Consider the following 21,897-nt stretch of genomic DNA (forward strand, 5'->3'; position numbering starts at 1 on the left):
TGGAATGAGATAGTATTTTACCAGTTATCTGAAATCATAGGCATTTTTCTGACCTTTGAGAATTTATTTGCCTATAAACTGTACCTGTGGGGTAAGAGAGTGCTGATATTTTTTAATTTCTTTTTACTATTCACCACTTTGAAATAGATGTGGCTACTCACAATTAATAAATATCATAATGTGGAGAGACCCAACTGCCTCTTGTTATCAATTCTTACACAAAGCTAAAGTTTTAAAGATCAAACTTCATTCTAGTTATCTTTCCACTAGTCTATTTATATCAGAAAGATGCTGAGTTTTAGGAAAATACTTCAAAACACAAATTTTATATGTAATTTCAAAAGCAAAAAATGAGTTACAAATTGGGTGGTAACCAATTTTGCTGCTATATATTAAACTTTAACATGGGAGCAGACATTTTTAGAGAATATAATTGATATTTGCCTATTTGTATATTGTAGAATGTTAAATGATTTACAGTTTTAACAGTATTTCAAATACCAGAGAATAAAAAACAGAACTGTTCCAGTTTTATGAAATAGCTTTTTAGACATAGCAGATTTTCAGAGCATATTACTTGATAACAAAACAATCAGTTAGTGAGGTTTAAGCCCTGTGGTTTTATTTTAAACTTGCTCATTCCATAGGAGCATCAATAAAAGCCCTCCAGCCGTAGCTGATGCTCTTTCCTTCCGCCTGAGCACCAGCTGTATTTTCTTTAAGCATCAGACTCTCGGGCAACACCAAAGCCCTCAACTCTGTTTAGTTGAGAAAAGGCTTTATGTGTCATGTGTTTTTTCTAGGGGTATGGAGCTCCCAGCCTTATTAAGTACAGGGAGAATGTAAGAGTCTGAACATATTCAATAAACTCCAATGTTCTCAGGTGAGAAGACAGGTGCCTGAACTCACATCTGAAGAAGAACTTAGAGGATGCTTTCTGACTCTGCTTCGTGCCTCTGACTAAGCAGTCCTGGACATCCCCGTTACAGCCACGGAATAACACAGGCAGTCTTGATGGACCAGAAGTCCTCCTATGTCCATCACTTGTACGGATCAAACTGGCTTAAGATCTCTCATTTCCTGCTGCAGTGGTAATTTACAGAGATACAGAACTGCCATCTAGTGACTAAGAGAGCAGCAAAGTGCTTTACATGAAAAGTGAAATTCTGACTTTTATAAAATAGAACAGTGAAGCACTAAAGTTAGTAAAGTTGACACAATGTGGCACACGAAAGTTATAGTAAACCTGAAAAGTGTGTAGGTGAACTAATCAGTTGTTCTCTATACCTTTAAAACATGTCTTGACATCCTACTCATAAATAGTAGAGTTTAAATATAATAGAATGACTTTGGAAACAAACCTCTCATCCAATGCTGTTGGCAGGAGCCGGTATTAAATAGCCAGATGGTGAGTACCCATGTTGAAGCACCATTTTTATCACAATGGAGAGAATATGAGGCATAAGCCCAATGGACTGATGTTCAGATCTTCCCTCTTACCATTGATCAATTTTGTAAACATGGTTTTCTTTAGCAGTTAACTTTGAATTATAACAGTTACTTTAAAGGATTACTGTAAGAATTGCATAAGGGAATACAGTAAAGGAACTGGCGCACAGTAGATTGATAGTTAATTCTCCTTCCCTGTCTCACTTCTAAGAAACATACAGAAATAATCTAAGAAGAGAACCCGTGTATAAAGTAAACTTATGACAAAGAGTCAATGGTTCCTGATGTAAGGGACATCATTGTTAAGTGCTTAACTTCAACTGCCTCCAAATACTGTTAACTCTCAATTAATTTTATGTGTTTTCTGTCTTCTAGACACTTCACTGGCTACAAGGAAAGGAGAAGTGTGAAATTGAAATTTATTTTACCCTTGAATGGCCTAGCTGTAACAGGTGTTTTAAATCACCTAGTTCTTCAAGTTTCCTGTCTATTACTATATATTTTAACATGGTTCACAGCCGGAGAAAATAAGAAAATCACTATAATTTTACACACATGAATATATGTCTTGACTATTACAGCTGGACTCTTAATATATAGAGCAATGTTGTACATGTTTTGTGCTTGTCGATAGTACAGAATACTTTTCTCCAGGTTTTCTTTGGCATTATCATAAATAATGAGGAACTCAGTAATATAAGCCCAGGAGAAAAGGGTTTTTAAAAATCTAACATACTATCCTAGTCATACTTCAAAAAAAAAAAAGCTATAAAAATAATGAGAGGATATTTTGAAGGCACTATTTTTCTTAATTATTTCCAACTTTATTTCCCTTTACCTCTTTTTAATCTTTCTCCGTCTTATTCGCTATTGGCTAATCATCTCACAGTAATTAAATCTCCCTCAGCTGAGTCCACCATGCCTCTTCAAGTGCCCCAGCCTAATGTCTGTCTCAGCTCTGACAAAAAGTAGCTGGGAAAACCTGTTTTGTGGCACTATTCTTAAGAATATCCTTACTCTTGGGCCGGCCCCATGGCTTAGTGCTTAAGTGTGCACACTCCGCTGCTGGCGGCTCTGGTTTGGATCCCAGGCACTCACTGACATGCCAGTTCTCCGGCCATGTTGACACCGCGTCCCAAATACAGCAACTAGAAGGATGTGCAACTATGACATACAACTATCTACTGGGGCTTTGCGGGAAAAATAAATAAATAAATAAAATTATAAAAAAAAAGAATATCTTTACTCTTACAATAATAGCTATATTTTTGAAAGGCACCAGTGGATTACAAAAGTATTTGACCAATGTTGTATCCTCATTTTCCCTCCAGGGGAAACCCAACGTTCGTGTGTAATGCAGGGCTGCTGCTTTATTGTTCTCTCCTTTCAAGACATTTTATTACTTGTAAAACATTATAGGATTAATAGTGATATATGAGTAACAATATAAACTTACAAACAGCAAAAAGATACTATTTTAGTGTCATCATTTTATGCACTGTAACAAACAGTAATATTTTCATAGTCTAATATCTTGATTGATCATAAATTTTTTCCTGGCTCATTTTTATGCTAATTCATTTATTAGATTACCAAATGTATACTTTTATGATCTTTATTTTCAATCAATATAATTGAAGGGACATCAGTTGTTCTTGGTAAGTGAAAGTTCAGAAAAAAATTTTGATAATGTATAAGTTTGAGAAAGATCTTTCTGTTTTTTAAAAGAGAAGTCAGGCCTGGCCCTGTGGCTTAGTGGTTAACTGCGCGCGCTCCGCTGCTAGCAGCCCGGGGTTCGGATCCTGAGCACGCACTGACGCACCACTTCTCCGGCCATGCTGAGCCCATGCCCCACATATATCAAAGATGTGCAGCTATGACATACAGCTATCTACTGGAGCTTTGGCGGAAAATAAATAAATAAAATTATAAAATATAAAAGAGAAGTCATTTAATATTTGGAAAAGTTCTCAAAAATCATCAAATTCTTTAATTTTACAGAAAGGAATACTACATTCCAGAGAGCCTAAGTACACTGTCACACACTAACCAGAAACAGACCTGGGCCTAGAACTCAGGTCTGAGTCACCTGACTTCTACTGGACCACACTCAAGGGAGCACACCCTCTTCTTACTGTTAATTTCTAATACTAATTTATTTTCAAAAACACAGTTGAGAGAAATTGTAAATAAATAAAACATGATTTTATATGAAAAAGTAGCACTTGTGACCCACAATTTCTATTCCATATGAATATTTCCTTTCTTGTAGGTTTCTTGTTTTTAATACTAAGTCTATTTTGGTAACAAGAAAAAAGACATAATGTTTAGTCTCTTTAGTAACATAAAAAAAGGTTCTGTGGAAATTAAAAAGACACTAACTAATGTCTCATCTACTAAAGCATCTGAAGAATATTATTTGATTTTAGGAAAGCTCTGAGAGATTTTTTTAAAAATCATATCCACGTGACTATTAGTCCAGCCAGGCACATCACCACATGACATCTCCTAGAGTGTGCAGTTTTCTGCTGGATCCAGCTATTGTCAGGTCCAATGCTCTGGCTGACTAGAGAATGATGCCTCTTCTGAAAAGCATGTACTCAGTTCCACGTCAAGGCTGATTGATGGAGACAATAGGAAAGGAAAAGATGAAAATTTTACCCTAATCAATGATGTAAAACACGAGATATGAACAACCGTTAAAAGAATTCTCTATGAAATTGATCAATTCTACTATCACTACACCGGGCTATTTCCTATCAGTAATTTGACACATAAACAAATAGAATAGTGTATTTAATGATATCAATTCTTTTAGTTGTGTGCTTTTCCTTTTAAAACTACATATGCTTATATGTGTTTGCTTTATTTTCAGGTGGTGTCACTGTGTCAAGACCTCGCGGGCAGGTGAGGCCTTCACTGAGGACCCCCAAGGCCCCCCCCAGGCCCGGTGGCTGTGCATGGGCCCTTGGCCTCATGGGTTAAACCCAAGGCCGCAGGGCTCCCATAGTGGCCAGAGACAGAAGGGCCCATGAGAGAGGTATGCGAGGGGTGCAGGCTGTGTCAACTTCCTCTTCTCAGGTCCCTGAGAGAGAGAGACAGAGAGAGAGAGTGAGAGAGCCAGAGAGATCCCTGACCTCTGATTGTTGCCTCCACTGCTGGTGCCTTGTCACACACCACCTCCCTTCCCCCAGCATCCTCATGCCACCCCTGGGAAGGCACCACCACTGGGAGGCCTGTTCCTGGTCACCTCCCTTCTGTCCCTTCAGGACCAGAACCCAGTGCAAGGGAGTTGGTTCAGACAAATATTTACATGTTCCTCTCCATGAGAATTGTCTTCTGCCACACTCATATCTCAAACCCCATCCCCAACATCCTCCTCTGTCTTATCTGAAGACAGTATTTAAGAGGAGCATCTCTGCCATTCTTTTGAGAGACTCCATTTCTCATGTGTCTCCCATGTATACATGTTATGAGCCCAATTTAATCAGGCATGGATTCTTTTACTTGTCTATTTGCATCAGGAACATAATTACTAGCTAGAGAATTAATTAGAGAATATTCATTGTGAATGAAAGATGTCATTTCTAATAACATAATGGAATTCCTTGAGGCTTTATTCTTGGCACATGTGTAGGATTAAGTCAGGACACACTGTGAGAGTGATAAATAAGTTCTATATATTTTTCTTCTTCAAGACCATGGATTTCAGCCACAGTTCATAGCCATGTACTTTGCAACAATGAAAAACAATTAAACAATGACCTTGAATATTTTGCCCTCAGATTCATTTGTCTTTAAACTATTAATTGAACAATTTAAATCTAGATGAGTGAAAGACTATGGAGACTTCTAGAATGTCACGTTAGGTCCTTTAAAAGTGAAGAATTGTTTTTATAAAACATTTCTATACCTTGACAATAATGTTACTCTGAATCTGTTTTAAAGAGGATAATGGCAGATTTACTTTAATTTGCACCCTTTTTAAGTACATTTACCTAATATGTCTCAGTCTCTTGAAAACTTTTATTTTTAGCTCAACCTTCATTTAAATCGCCAGACCTATTTGATGAAGGCAACATGAACATTTACTCCAAAACTCCTCAGAAAATTACTAATTTAATCTGTACTTTGGACGATCCATTGTAAAACTCAAACTGGATTTGCCAGGCCCCTCAAAACAGCTCAAAACTCTGTGTTTTTACATTTATCTGGGAAGATACTATCTGAAGGTAATTGTTCTTCCCAAATGCTTTCTTTAACTCAATCAGCAATACTTTCAAAGTTTTAATGAAAATGTGGTCAATTTGGTGAAATACAAGTGACCTTTTTGTTTTTGCATGCCAATGAGATTAAGAAAATATGTATTTTAATGATTGTTATTGATTTTAAAAATCAGAGATGAAGAAAACAAACTTCTTTGTCCAAAGACAATTCTGTAAATGAAATCGTCTGAATAACTGACAGCTAGCCCCGTTTTAACAACTAAACCATAAGAAATGGAATACCTTGGGCAAACACTTGAGTGTTGTCAGCTGCAGGCGTCCCCAGTGCTGTTGCCCCATCAGGGCCATGGATCAGGGGACGGAGCCAGTGGAGGAGAGTCAGCTGTGCCCTCAGCATCCTTCCTTCCTTGGTCAGAACCTGGTCCCAGCTGCTCCCTGTCTCATCTTCTGGGGAAGCAGAGAATTCTCCTGGAGACACAACACATTGGGTGTTAAGGATGTCATCGTTCTTTTATAAACAGATGTTAGATCGTGTAACGGGCTTCTCATGACAGGAGAAGCCACCTCAAGGGAAGGCAGAACTTCTCCAGGAGCGGAAGGTCATCCAGGGAGAGAAGAGTCCAGGGCTGCATAGCGTCAGCCCACTCCTGCTCTCTATCTCATGGACACCTCGGTCCCCAAACTCCGACACCCCTCCCAGTGCCCCGCCAAGGGTTCCTATTATAACCTCAGAGTTCCGTGCAAGCTCAGGACCGGTGCTCAGAGTGGCAGAGGGGCCGGTGAGCTGGAGAGCCCTGGTGCGCATGCCCTGGGGGCGGAGTCCCTGATGCGGATGTGGTGGCCACTGGAGTTTGTGTGGGGGGGCTCGGACAGTTTCTGGATCCTTCCTCCAGGGTTTTCAGCGCGGGGAGCTCTCCTTTCTGCAGTGTGGAGGAGCACTAGGCAGGAGCGGCGCCGAGGTAGGCGGTGGGCAGCGGGCTCAGCGTGGAGAACTCCGCCACATATTGCGGGAGCTCTGTGTCTTGGGCGACGGATGGGACCAGGGGTTGAGGTTGCTGGCTGGCTGCTCCAGGCGGGGGAGCCCAACCTCTGTCCCTTGGAGGAGCAGAAGAGCGCCACTTGGCCAGCCTGTCCCTGTGCCTTGGCGGGGCCCCACCTCAGCGGGGCCTCACCTTGGCAGGGCCTCCTGCCCACCCATCCGAGTGCAGGGGGCGGCAGGGAGTCGCCTGCCCTGTGCGCCCGCCCTTGAGTTCGTGCCACCCGGGACCCCGTCTAGGCCAGGTCGCGACATCTCTGGGTGAACACTTTCCTTTGGAAGAGGGCCTGTGGTCAGTGCTGCTCTGCCTGACTCCGCTCAGGCTGTTGGGCTCTTCATTGCCTTCATTAAACAAATGAACGGTTCCTACATCCTTGGGACCACCTTTATGGAAAAGCCTGATCGCATTCATGGTTTCTGATAATTGACTCTATATTTGCAAGGTGAACTTTGAAGTCTGGGGATTGTTGTAAACTGCATTTAATGAAAGGAGATTTAAACAATCTTTGGTGCAAATTGTGTAGCTTCCTAATACTAACTCACCTTCTGTAAACATAGACTGATGGCTGATCAATTGATGATTGACATAATGTGTATGGAATTTTGGTTTCAGTTGAAAAGATTTTCTTGGCAGTTGGTGCTAAAACTAAAATTGGATAAAGAGGAGGATTTTGGAAGTTGTGTGCAGTGTCTGTTTTGTCTCCGTACTCATTTAGAATTGTAAGAATTTAGATTTGGAAAGCCCATAGGACAAGAAGTTTGAAATTTTGATTTGACTGACAAGGGGAAAGGTCAAAAGGTCAAATACGGTAAGATTTCATTTATATAATATTCTAGAAAAGATAAAACATAGGGAAAGACAACAGATAATTAGTTGTCATTAGTTTTCATATTTAGTTAATCATTCAGTTTAATAGTTTAATCATTAGTTTTAATATTTCTTATTAAAAAATACATTTTAATGATAGCATCCTAATTATGTTTTTGGATGATACCAGAAGTTAATAACCTATTAAATTCTGCAGTAGGAAGAAATGACATGTTGGTTATTGGTGTCTTTAAAGTGTAAGTATTGGCGGTAATGAAACTTTTAAATGAGCTTTTTTGGATTCTGAACTAGTGAATTTTACTAGGTCCTGTTGGACATGGCATGTTACAAGTTTCAAAAGGCTCTTTAAATTATTGTAGCAGGCTGAAGCTATTAAATTATAATGTAAGCTCTTTATAGATGAAACAGGCAAAAATACAAAAAGCCATCCATCAATTTATCTTTGTTAAAAAATCAAGTAAATCTTACCATACACATGAATGACTTTTGGGTAGACAGACCTGAACTTGACAAGATGGACTCACTGGTATGGGGAACTTCTTTTGGAATGTTAAAATGGGAGAGGATAAATAAATTTTACCTGAGGGTGACCCAAGTCGATATGTCAGGTTTAGTTGCTTTTACACTCTTTCTGAGTTATGATCTTGATTAAAAACATGGTCATAGACATTCCAAGAAATTTGGACCATTTTATGCGTCAATATATTAAGATGTCTTATTTCTCTGATACTTTCTGATTTCAGGGTGTGTGGGAAAAACAGTTTCTCAACATAGGTACTTTGGAATATAATTTTTGATTGTTGACTTATTGAATCATAGAATTGTTGAGTTGGAAATAATTTTAGTGGTTTAGAGCCTAACGTCTTCAATTTCTATGAAATGGACAGTGAGGTTTCTTGAGTTAAGTCATCCACAGTCAGACTGCTACTTTAGTGGCAGAGTTGGAACTAAATGCTCAGATGCTTGTCTCCAGATTCCTAGTACACTGCTTTCTGTGCTACATACTATTAAGTAGACAAACCAATGAGTTACCTTCTCATATCATATACGTAGCCAGCAGGGTCGATTATTTCCCATGTGCTTTTCTTTCCTTTCTTTTTTAAATAACTACTAACCACAGTTAATTTATTCCCCTGCCATGTTTAATGACTATCCTTGTGTGTGTCTCCTCGAGCACACATGTGAACTCCCTAGAGTGGACACCTACCTGTGACTGGATTGTTAGGCCGGAGGCTGATGTGCATCTGCATCTTGACAAGCTGCAGCCAAATCCTCCTGTGAAGTTTTAACAATTTCCATTCCCTCCAACAGTGTTTGAGTCATCCTTGCCCTGGGAATTGTCAGATTGGCATTGTCAGATTTTTAAATTTTTGCCAATCTGATGGGTGAGAAGTGAAATATTTGTTTTTCTCTTTGTACAACTGTTTTGACAAACGCATAGAGCTGTGCAACTCCCAAAATTGAGATACAGAACAGTTCCAGCACCCAGAAGTCCCTTGAGCTGCTCTTTTGTAGTCAACTCTTCCCCCCACCTTAACCCCTGGTGGCTAATGATCTGTTGTCTTTCTCTATGGTTTGTCTTTTCTGGAATATCATATAAATGGAATCCTACAGTATTTGGCCTTTTGAGTCTGGTTTCTTTCATTTAGCATGATACATTTATTTGAGTGTTCATCCACGTTGTTGACTGTATCAGCAGTTCCTTCTGTTTTATTGCTGAATGTAGTATCCATTGTATGAATTTACCACAGTTTATCCACCCACCAGTTGAAGGACATTTGAGTTATTTTCAGTTTTGTCTTTTTTGACTATGAATAAAGCTGCTATAAATCTTTATGATTTGAGAAGGCAAACAAGGTTTTGTATGAACATGTCTTCTTCTCCTGGGTAAGCACATAGAAGTGGAATTGCTGGGTCATATGGTATGTGCATGTTTAACTTTATTTAAAAAACTCTTTGTGGTAGCACAGTCATGGCCCACAAAGATGTCCTAATCCCTGGAACCTGGGAATACATTAGGTTACTTGGCAAAGGTGAATTAAATTTGCAGATGGAATTAAGGTTGCTGATCAACTGACTTTAAAATAGGGAGATTATCTTGGATTATCCAGGTTGGCCCAGTGCATCACAAAGGCCCTTAAAAAGGAAAGGGAAGCAGTAGAGAAGAGAAAAGGATAGAACAAGGGAAGCAGGGTCAAAGAGATGCCGAGTTCTTGGTTTTGAGGGTGGAGGATGGGGGCCATAGGCTCAGGAATGTGGTGGTCTCTAGAAGCTTGAATAGGCTAGGAAATGGATTAAGCTTTAAAGTCCCCCAAAAAGAACCTAGCTCTGCCAACACCTTGATTATAGCCCAAAGAGACCCGTGTCAGACTGCTAACCTACAGAACTGTAAAATAATAAATCTGAGTTGATTTAAGCCACGAAGTTTGTGCTAATTTGTTACAGCAGCATAACAAACTCCACTTTAAAACTGTTTTCCAAAGAGGCTGAACAATTCTGTGTTCCCACCAGCAATGTAGGAGTGTTCCAGTTACTTTCCATCCTCATTTACACTTGGTATGGACAACCTCTTTAATTCTAGTCATTCCAATAGGTACATAGCAGGATCTCAATGTGGTTATGTGCATTTTTCTCATGATTAACGACCTTGATCATCTTTTCATGTGCTTATTTGCCATCTGTGTATCTTCTTTGGTGAAGTGTCAAAATCTGTGACCATTTTAAACTTGGATTTTCTTATTGCCGAGTTTTGAGAGTTCTTTATAGTCCTGTCAGATATGTGATTTGCAAAGGTCATCTCCCACTCTGTGGCCTTGCCTTCTCCAGCCTCTCACGAGTGTCTTTGTAACATCTGTGTAACATAACTCGAGAGATTTCACATGACCTTATCTTTCTTCAATGGGAAACAGAGTGAAGTTGGAGCACCTGAGTCCAATCAGACCTTGATCAGAGTTGGGTCTGGGTCTCAGTTTTAGTAAACCCAGGCCTTCCACTTTCCCCCTGTTCCTGTTTGTTGTGCTCCCCTCCGCTGCACAGGGGTCTGGTCCTAAGTCTGGTAGATCTCTGTTTCCTCAGGTTTGGGAGCCCAAAGAAAACTTAGCTACACCCGTCAGACATCTCAGCGTAGCTCTCCAGCCTCCTACCTTACATTGTCCACAATATGGCCAATTCCCAGAAGGTCACACTAGCAGTATGTTTGACTTAGGCCACTTCCACCACTTCTGGAGGTTTCACTTTGCTTTGTGGAAGCTTTTGGCCTATTTCCTCAGATTCCTGTGAGGCACCAAAAAACACAGGTGTTGTGAGGAAGAGCAGTTGTGTGTCTGAGAGCCTTCAGGTTTCCTCTGCCACACCAAACTAGAAGTTTGGCTAGTGTCTCTTTTCCCTAGCCAAGGCTCTGACTGAGCAAGCCAGATCCTCGCCAAACACCCAGAATCAGAAAATACCTGCAGGGGAAAGAAAGATAAAAATCCCTGCTCACATAAAAGAGTTTTCTTCTTTCTGGAATTTTAGTTGGTTGTTTCTGAGGTTCTCTGATGCTCTAAAAATATTTTTATAATTTATCTGGTTTTGTCCAGTTTTGCAGCAAGAGTGTTTTCCTGTCCTAGTCTACTCTAAAACAGAAGTTCCCTTGTCATTAGTTTTTAACTCCATCAGTTATGCCCTGTCAATATTAATATTGTTTGGTAAAGTCATGCTTTCAATGATTTAGCCAGATGTTTACCCTTTTTAGCCTCACGATCAATTTTTACATCTTAGCATTTCTTCTTCTACCAATTTCTTCTTAAAGTACATTCTTTTTCACTTTTTAAAAATTTTCCTTGAGGAAGATTAGCCCTGGGCTAACATCTTTTCCTATCTTCCTCTATTTTGCATGTGCATCACCATCAAGGCATGGCTGATGAGTGATGTAGGTCCACACCTGAGATCCAAACCCATGAACCCAGGCAACCAAAGTGGTGCGTGGTGAACTTAAACCACTACACCAGGTGGCTGGCCCCCTTAAAGTACATTCCTTCGATGTTCCTTAATGAGCATTTGTTGGTGGTAATACTCTCAGTAAATATTTGCATAAAAATATCTTTAATTCACCCCAGTTCTTGAGATATGGTTTGATTGGGTATACACTGAAGGTTATCTTCTCTCTGTACCCTGAAGAATTAATCCAACTCTCTCTTGCCTTCCATTGTTAAGAAACGTATCATGGGTCTAAATGTAAGTCTCCATAAGTGTTCTGTCCCTCTGCGGGGCTTTGAATATCTTCTTTTGTATTTGGTGTTCTTCGGTTTCCCTGGATGGACCTGACTCTAGATTTATTTTTTTAATTCTGCTTGAGATGTATTCAGCTGCCTGAAGCTGGAGTAGAATAATTTTATCAATTATGGAAATTTCTGTTATTATGTCTGAATAGTCCTTTAAATCATATATATATTTATATTTTTTAATTCAAATATATATACACATATTTATACACATTAAATGTATATTCATTAAATATATATTTATATTATTTAACTCAATGTATTATATTATTCATATAATGATTTATGTTATTCAAAAAATACATATATTATTCATATATATAGTTTCCTTTACTTGACCAAACTCAAGCCAGGCTCCTTTGAGCCCTCTTCTTCACTAGGCCTTGATCTTGGCCTATACTAACTACAGCGTCTCAGCACAAATGGTTTCACCGCACACACACACATTAAAGACTTAAACACTGACATAGTTTCTAACAGCTCAAATACACATCCCTACGATGACCCCTGCCCCCTTATAGTACCTGCCTGAGAAAGCTCAAGGCAGCCAAAAGAATTGACTGTTTGTTCTGGCCAACACTCGATCATTGGCCCCTGACATCCCTTTCTTAGAGCATTTACCCAAAAGTGCTTACAACTGTGACTCTTTCCTCTGTCTTTTTGAGTTGTGTATGTGTCTCCTATAACTTCATTTCTCAAAGTCCTGAGAGCCATTCCTTGAGAGGAGGACAGGGTGTCTGCCTCCCAGACTCGGTGAGAGGAGAGAAGTTAAACTTTGATCATTTCCAACTAGCAGACACAACTGGCCAGATCACACTGCACTGACCAACATTCTGTAGCTTTTCCCTCCCTGACTCTACTGAGCCCCTGCTCACCCCTCTGCCTGCTCCCTCATTCTCCCTTTCAAATGCCCAATCACCTCTGTACAAATCAAATTGAGTTCAGCCCTGTTCCCTCTTCCCTACTGCAGTGGTATATTACTGACTAAAATCTGTTCTGATCATTTTAACTAGATTCTGGCTTTGTGTATATTCTACATTTAACACATATCCTGATAATCTCATGCATATGCATATGTATGCATATACCAACACAACCATGGGCCCTCCAGGACCAGTTCAGCTGACCCCATGTTATCAACAGAGTAGTTCCGCATTATCTTTCAGGAAATGACACCCCTCGTCCAGTTCAGGCCAGTTGAGACCACCAACCCATCAACTGGGCTTGCACAAATGCTTGATAAGTGACCTTTTTGACATCGAGCTAAAAGCTCCATCCTCACATCATGGTAACACTGCCAACTTGTGAACACACATCTGATGAAGAGCCATGAAGCTTGACTTTGCTTGTGCAGATCATCAATTACCTCACTTCTCCTTACTTCCAATCATCTACCTCCACACATCAGACCACCCTGTCATTCATCCCATAAATTGTAATCCAAGCCCTGGATCAGGGAGGCAGATCTGAGACAGACACGTGCCCCCTGTCTCCTTGCCGATCAGTCTCACAAAATAAAGCTACAATTCTTTCCCCAAAAGCTAATGCCAGAATAATTACCTTTTTTAATGTAGATTGGGCAAGAGAACCTCAATATTATGCGGTAACATCAATACATATATATATATATATACTTAATGGATGTTTTATCTTCATTTTCTTTTTCTTTGCTGAAGAGGATTCACCTTGAGCTAATATCTGTTGCCATTCTTCTTCTTTTTCAAAGGAAGATTCACCCTGAGCTAACCTCTGTGCCAACCTTCCTCTATTTTGTATGTGGGTTGCCACCACAGCCTGGCCAACTGATGAGTGGTGTAGGTACATGCCCAAGAACTGAACCTGGGCCGCTGAAGTGGAGTTCTCTGAATTTAACCACTAGGCCATGGGTCTGGCCCACCTCTAATTGTTTTGAAGATATTACTAGAGATGTATTTGAAGTTTCACTATGATCTCTGGATTCCCTTGCTGCTCCTTTAGTCCCTCACTTCAGTGTATGTGTTTCTTGATCCATCTTTCAAGCTAGAGGAGTTCCTCAAATATCTAGTGGTCCTTGGCTACCCATTTGTATTTCTGTGATGAGGAGGAAACAGCTGTGTATGATCTCTTTGTGCATGATGGGGCCTGTGTCTGTCTGGACCCAGTGTTTCTTCAGGGGTGTAGAGTGTTGACATAAACAATCAAACAATGTTGGTACCCACGCTGATCTCTAACAACATACTTATTCCACACATTCCCACAATGACAAACATCCTCTGAACACTTGGAAATGCTGACAACACACACACACACACACACACACACACACACACACACACATACACACTATTTGCAAAAGACCAGCAGCATTCACACTGTAAACTGCACCTGATAATGCACACCGATAATCAGAACATACACACAAACTCACACACATACAGACCACTCACTGTCTCAGAGCCCACAGTGACTTCAACTCTCTAGACACACACAGACATCAACAAAACACACCTTCACATAGATGCTATAATAGCCATGCACCCTATGACCATACAGAATTGCTGAACACACACACATCCACACAACAAGGAACGTGGCCGTGAACGTGTGGGCTTGATCAGGGGTTTTTTCACACCTCAGCATCAACATGGACACCCCGGGGCGAGAGGGAGAGGCAGAGGGAACGGGGGGAACATGGGGGGAGCAGACAGGAGGCGCTTGCATAAAGCAAATATGATACCTGCAAAGCTGGTTGCTAAATGACATATGACTCAAGGGTATGAGGAGCCAAGAGGATCTGAAATGGTACAAAGGAGGTGACTGATACAAACCCATCACAAGATATTGAAATGTAAGGGACAGTGATATTTTAAAAGGCACTGAGGAGAGTTCATCAAAGCTTAGATATAATTCCAGACAATGAGTGACATGGAATTCTGGCCAAAGAATAGCCATTATTGCTGTTAAAATTCCTATTTAAATATTTCTTATAAAATTATACTCATTGAAAAATGACAAATATTCATTGGTTTAAAACATTTCAGGATAAAATTACTGCAGGTTCCACTTTTATTGAGTAGCTTTCCTTGGGCAGCTATAAAAGCTGGATAAAGCACACAGAACAGCTGCTTGAAGGGTCAGAGAACATCCCGTGCAGGCAGGACTTGGGGGTCTATAATCTCTGAGATGAGGGAAGCACAAGATTGTGAGCACCAGCTCCATGCAGCTTCTCCCCTAAGGCATTTGCTATTTCAACAGTGAGAGAAGAGAGTCTGAGTAGAAAGAGGAGGAAAAATGAAATGAAATTTGGTTCCAGCAAAGTCCAGTAACTTCTGCTTCCAGTCAGATGTGGTAAAGGCAGAGCAACAATTAAACATTGATTTAATAAATACAGTATGTTTGAAAACACCAAAGGGATGTGGAAGAAACAAGACTAGATGAAATAAAATTTCAAAAAGGGAAAAACCTTTTTAGGTGAGATTGCCAGACATACCCTCACCCGGGGTAATTTGCATAATCTGGACTGTGGTAATCAGACTTGTGTTAGCAGAAGACAATAGTAAGTATAATCTGTCATAATTGATCTATGTTAGTTTTTAATATCACAAGCTTTGTTTCCCTGTTAAATTTTATTGCCTCCACTAGAAGACTCTGTGAAGGGAAGGAAGTTGTATCATTTGACACGTGATCTCCCAAACATTCTTCAGTTGGGGCTGGATGACTACTATAAATATTTGTTAATTGTTGGTTTCATGAATGCTATGGACTGAATGTCTATGTAGCCCAATTTCATACGTTAAAATCCTAATCCCTGACTTGATGGTATTTGAAAGTGGGGCCTTTGGGAGTTAATTAGATTAGGTGAGGCCATGTGTGCGAAACCACCATGATGGGATTAGTGCCCTTATAAGGAGATGGAGGGCCAGAACTCTCTCTGCCAGATGAGGGTAGAGCAACAAGCTGTCTTTCTGCAAAACAGGAAGACAGGTCTCACCAAAAACAAATCAGCTGGAACCTAGATCTTGAACATCCCAGTCTTGAGAACTGTAAGGAATACATTTCTGTTGTTAAAAGTGCCCAGTCTAAGGACAGCCCAGTGGCGCAGTGGCTAAGTGTGTGTGCTCCACTTCGGCGGCCTAAGGGTTTGCAGGGTCGGATCCCGGGTGCACACTAACGCATTGCTTGTCAAGCCATACTGTGGCGGCGTCCCATATAAAAAGTAGAGGAAGATGGGCACAGATGTTAACCCAGGGCCAATATTCCTCAGCAAAAACGAGGAGGATTGGCATCAGATCTTAGCTCAGGGCTGATCTTCCTCACACACACACACACACACACACACACACACACACAAACCCAAAAGTGCCCATTCTAGGGGCCTGCCCCACCACCCAGTGGTTAAGTTCAGTGAGCTCCTCTCCGGTAGCCTGGGTTCGGTTCCTGGACACAGACATACACCACTCATCAGCAGCCATGCTGTGGGGGTGACCCATATACAAAATAGAGGAAGACTGGCATGGATGTTAGCTCATGGTGAATCTTCCTCAGCAAAAATATAAATAAATAAAGTACCCCGTCTATGATATTTTTGTTACAGCATCCCATACTGACTAGGACACTGAGTGTGTGAATAAGTTCATCTAGATCGATGATCCTTCTTCCACATGACACATTATTGCCAATGATTCCTAATTTGGTGTGAGTCAAATTTCCCTTAAGGATCATAAAGACTTTAGGACCCTTCTCCGTAGTTATGCACATATTGATACACATGAAAACGTTGCATCAAGTGCTATATCGACGCCTGAGTCTCACACATCATCCCATTAGCCTTCCACGAACCTCAGTGTTACAGCCAGTGCTTTGGGAAATAGAGGAAAGTCCCTGGATGGAAGAGGGGCTGGTATCCATCGTGCAACTCCTGTCCTCTGCCCAGCCAGCTCCCGCACAGGGTCAATTTATAAGATGGGCTTTCCTCCAGGCAGCTCTGTCTTTCGACCAGCCTGTTCTCATTTAGGATGTTCTCACCAAGAACAATGAGTGGAAATTGGAAGAGAAGAGCTACAGAAGGCATCTGCCAGGGGAAATTCTTTGTGGTTACATGATCTAGAATATGGACACCCGGCTGCTCTAAGGTGTCCTGAAAATGGAACCCTTCCCATGTCTGCAATATCCCTCTATGTCCTCTTTCCCCACCATCTCTCTGCTCTTGGTGGCAAAATTCCCTTGGCAACGACAATATAAAAATGCAAATAAGGAATGGTCCATTTCCAGTCTCAGGATTCTGTGAAATTTTACTGCCTATCCCCAGTCTCCCATGACTAACGCCCTTTTTACTGTTTTAAGATTAAATCACATTTTAAGCTCCTTGAATCAGAGTTTTCTCTCATCCTTGTTATGTATATACATTTTCTAACACAGAATATTGAAAACATTATTTTTGGGCCTACAATTTCCAGATTAATTCGCAGCTATTTTCTGATGGATGCATGCCTTTTTAATTCTGTTTATAACTCCATTAACTATAGAAATTGACTAAATGTTGAGTAGTAATGTACTAATACAGGAAAATGGTCCATTTTTATTCATCATAAAGTTTCATGTTTTCATCAATAATCAAGACAAATACACGAATACTTAATTATTCAGCAAAAACTCTTACTGTGTACATGTAAGCAATTATAAATCTATTGGAGTTGGTTTACCTTGTCGATTATTCCTTGTTTCTGAATTGTCCCTTCAGCATTTCCATGAACATTTTGGAATCCTGCATCCTTTTCCTAACATTTTAAATACTAGGTCATTGACAAAAGTCCACGTGACTTATCCAGTTGTGTGCTAGTGGGTCCTTTGTAGGGTGTCTTTCCAGGTACGTTTTCCAATGTTAACTCCAGCTGATGGCCTTGTGACACCGACGTAAATACTGGTGTCTCCACATATCATGGCGCCAGTGGTGTATGGTCCTTTACGGAGTCATATATAACCTAATACTTTTCATTCAATCAGTGTAAACAATGCTATGGAAAGTAGATTGGGGACAATTAATAAAAGAAGATTGATTATGAACATGCTGTTAGGGAGAAAAATTGAACCTCTGGCCATAAAGTTTTATGTTTATGCAATTAATCAGCCACCCTAACAAACCCCGTTCATAGGCAGGGCTATATACATATATATATTAGATTAAGATTGTATCATCCATTAGTTTGAATGTGCTTTTGTAAAGTATGCCTTGTTTCTCTTGCCCTTTCATACTGGGAGAAATACGGAATAGATAGAAAACGACGGGGTTTCTCTGGTCCTAACTCAGATCATGTAGGGCTTGAATCGTTGAACAAATGAGCCATTAACGGTGGCTACACCATTGGGATTTCCTGATCTAACATCGGTTATACACCCTATTGTGGATATGGACTCTAGAATAGGATTGTGCTGTTATCCTGAGGGTAACTTGTTCTGTTGATCAATATTTTAGATCAATAAGTGATAAAATATTTTGACCAGCTGGTCTAGATTTTAATCACTCAGTGGTTATTTTCTTCTCTGAGGTCACCACAACCAAAATTGTTAGTCCATTTAAGTTTTGTTATCCCTTGATTTGGCTTATCTTTGTTTTTCTTTTAATTACTTGAAGCTCCATAGAGTCTTCTTGTCTTATTTTGTCATTCCCGCCTCTTCAGACAAAGGTCAATTTCACTGTTTAAATGTAAGACAGAGTAAAACCCTCGAGTGGCCGCTCATACAAGTTCTCATTTAGACAACAAATGATGATGTTGCCTTTGCAAAGTCTGGTCACCACGGCTTTTACACCGTGTCACTGAGCAAGCAGTGTCTGTAACACCAGAAATGCCAGAAAGGATGCTTTAGGTAAACTGATGTGGGCTGTGTTTGCCGATTTTCTTTTACTTCGTAAAGCTTTCCTTGAATGCCTACCTGTGTTGGGTTAACAATTAATATAATAAATAATTATTGGGTTGAATTTATTTTATTGTTAACTTTTGGTGATTATGTGTTCTGATATAAGATTATGCAAGGAGAAACAAATCTTAATCCTCATAGTAACAGTACTAATTCTATGAATTAATAGATTAATGCAGTATTAAATTAGGAGTTAGTTTCTGTGATTGAAATCAAGATAAGTATATTGTCGAACCTGAAGGCTTTCTTAATTGGTGGCTGAATTTAGGCCAACTAGGGTATTGTTAGTACTCCCTCTCTAAGGAAGGTTGTAGCCTGTATCTAAAAGGCTGTACCTCTTTAGGGCTGGGTCGGGAGGATGCAGGAGTCTGGACAAGTGTGGAGCTGGCTCTGGCCCAGAGGGAAGAGCAAGAGACACAGGGCTCCTGCTGCCGGACACAGCTGCAGCAGACATCACTCATCAGTCATGACTTGCTTGGCTGCAGAGCAAAGAGAGCCCCCAGTCCTCAACAAGGTGCACTCCGAAGCCACTCCCGGGCAGAGCAGGGGACTGGGATGAACCCATTTGCACTCCCTGCTGCGCTAAGAAGTGCTTCAGGCCTCCTCTCCCCACTTACTTCAGCAGCTCCTCACTGTCCTCGGGACTCAGGCCTTCAAGGCCTGCCAGCAGGCTGCTCCAGCACTTCTCCTTCCTTATCATCGTCTCACCTCTCTGCTCCCAATCTAGTTCCAGGGCAAGTTACTTGTGGCTCCTGAGTGCTGTTCCTTGTCCTGGAAGGCCCTTCCTTCACCCCATCCACCCTGTGCACTCCTACTTACCCTTCAAGACTCGACTCCAGTGATGCCTCCTCGGGAAGAACTCCCTGATGCTCCATCTTCCCAGGCATGCTGTGGGCCACCACTCTGCCTCGTGCCTACGTCCATCACTGCCGGGAACCTTGCTGGGCCCTTATCTGGTCTCCACGTCCAGTCTAGCCCCTAAGTGGGGGAGGAAATGCTTAGGCTCAGACAGTGGAGCAGACTCCTGGACCGTGGTGACACTGCCCACCCAAGGAGATGTCATTCTTTGACCCACTTCCAGCTTGGGCCCAATGCAGCTCAGGGGGAGCCAGGACACAAGGAGGCTGGCTCTGGTCTCCACAGGTCACAGGGTCAGCCTAGAGAAAGGGGACAAGGGACCACAAAAAGGGCCTCAGGACAGAACTCCAAGTCAACAATACCCTTGCCAAGGGCAGCAGGGGCCAAAGGCAGCTGCACAGGCTGCAGGAGGTTCTGGTGAGCTTTTCATCTGCTCAGAGAGGCCCAGGGCTGGATAGAAGGAACTCAGGAGGCCCGTCTGAGGTGGAGGCCACCTCGGGGGCATGTAAGCAGAAGCTGAGGTTCCCACAGCAAGTGGAATCTGAAGAGGTGACCCTCAGACCCCTGGCAGCTCTAACGTCTCCGAGTTGGAAGTCAGTGCCCTTAGTCACAGACTCTAGCTGCCTGCTCACAGGGCTGTGCCTCTCAAACACAGCTCCCAAGGCAAGTGGAGGCTGAGGGTGAATCAAACTTCCTACCCATGAGAACCTCTGTGATCCTGGCTTCCCACAAGTGGCCAGGGATGATGAGCAAGGGACAGAGGGACTGACCCACACGACTTCCCCATGGATTCTGAAGATACTTGTGATTCACGGGGCCAATTAGTATCTGTCCTCCTGTCCACTCCTCTCTCCCCAAAAGTACATGTCAGTATTTACTATGACATCCACAGACACATCAAGGGCATCTGGGAAGAATCATGTGTACATCTGGAGAGAAAGGAACTGTGAAAACCAGTAATATCTACCTCCATGTGTGCAGATACTGACATCCACATACAGCTGTCACATTGCTCCAGCAGCCCTGGAATACTCCACAATCACACTGACAGGTTTTGGCACATGGCAGCCAAACCAACTGGTGGTGTCCCCGAATGCCACCACTGCTGGGGCCTACCTTGAGATTGGGGGGAGCCTGGGTGCCATGCCCCATCTCACAATGTTCTGGCTGGTGTCCAGAAGGGTCTCACAGCCTTTGAGGATCATGCACTCCATGGCTATGTTTTTCTGGATGCTCTCTGTCTCGTTTACTTCATTGTTCCTTATCCTGTGGGGACAGAAAATAAGCCAGAGACAGGCTGCCCCCACCTCTCAGGGAGTAGGGAATGCCAGGCCTCTGGCCAGACGTAGGAAGAAGGCCTGGCACCCAGGATGCTCAGGTGGAGCCTGTGGTCATGAAGGGGGAGAGAGCATGCATATTGAATACCTGCTGTGCTGGGCATTCTATGGGCATGATCTCACATCATCCTTCTGACAGCCCAAGGAGACAGATGGCCTTATTTCAGAGAGACGGAAATGGAGATAAATAGCTAGAAAGCAGGTCTGATCTAAAAGTCTGAACCACGTCGAACAGAGATGGCAAAACTGGGAGGAGGACGGGTGTACAGGAAACAACCTTTCTTCATTACTCTGCCCCCCACACCACTGTTGGCCTTATCTCCATCCATAGAAGTCCACCCACTCATCCTGCCTCAGGGCCTTTGTACTTGTTATCTCCTCCCTTCACCCAATGCACTTTATACAGTTCTTCCTTAATGTTTGGGCCCTGGAGTTGCTTAGCTTTGGAGCACCTGGCAATCCTACTTGCTCATGGAAAGACTGACTTCAGTAGGTTCCAGCACACCTGGGAGGGAGCAGGACACACCTTGCCCCTTAATCTGAGAATAAGGACAATTCTCCTATTTGTCCTGTTCTGACTGCTGCAACAGCTCTCCTCTCCAGGAGGTTGAGCCATTTAACTGCTTTTGAAAAATAACATTGGTGGAAAAATAGAAGTGTGAGTTGCCAACTTTGCTAAGAGCCTTGGTGGGTTTTCAGGAGTCTTAGGAAGTTAGTGATTTTGGAGGGAAGAGTGTCTGGAAAAAATACCCCACCTACTCCAAGAAAAGCACAAATCCTCTTATTTGTCTGCTGATGCCTCAAATTCTACAACCACGACCAGATCACCAAGAGGGCTGTTTAATATGCATGGCTTTCGAAGTTCTCTCGTAGACACTGTCCCATTTAACCCTCCCAGCAATAAGAGATGACACTGGTGGGTCTGGATCCGTGATTAACGAACTCAGCATGATAAGCAAATTATTGGACCCTTCTGACCCTCAGTTTGTTCACCTGTAGAAGGTCG

This window comes from Diceros bicornis (genome assembly GCF_020826845.1).
Source record: "Diceros bicornis minor isolate mBicDic1 chromosome 13 unlocalized genomic scaffold, mDicBic1.mat.cur SUPER_13_unloc_1, whole genome shotgun sequence".
Lineage (NCBI taxonomy): Eukaryota > Metazoa > Chordata > Mammalia > Perissodactyla > Rhinocerotidae > Diceros > Diceros bicornis.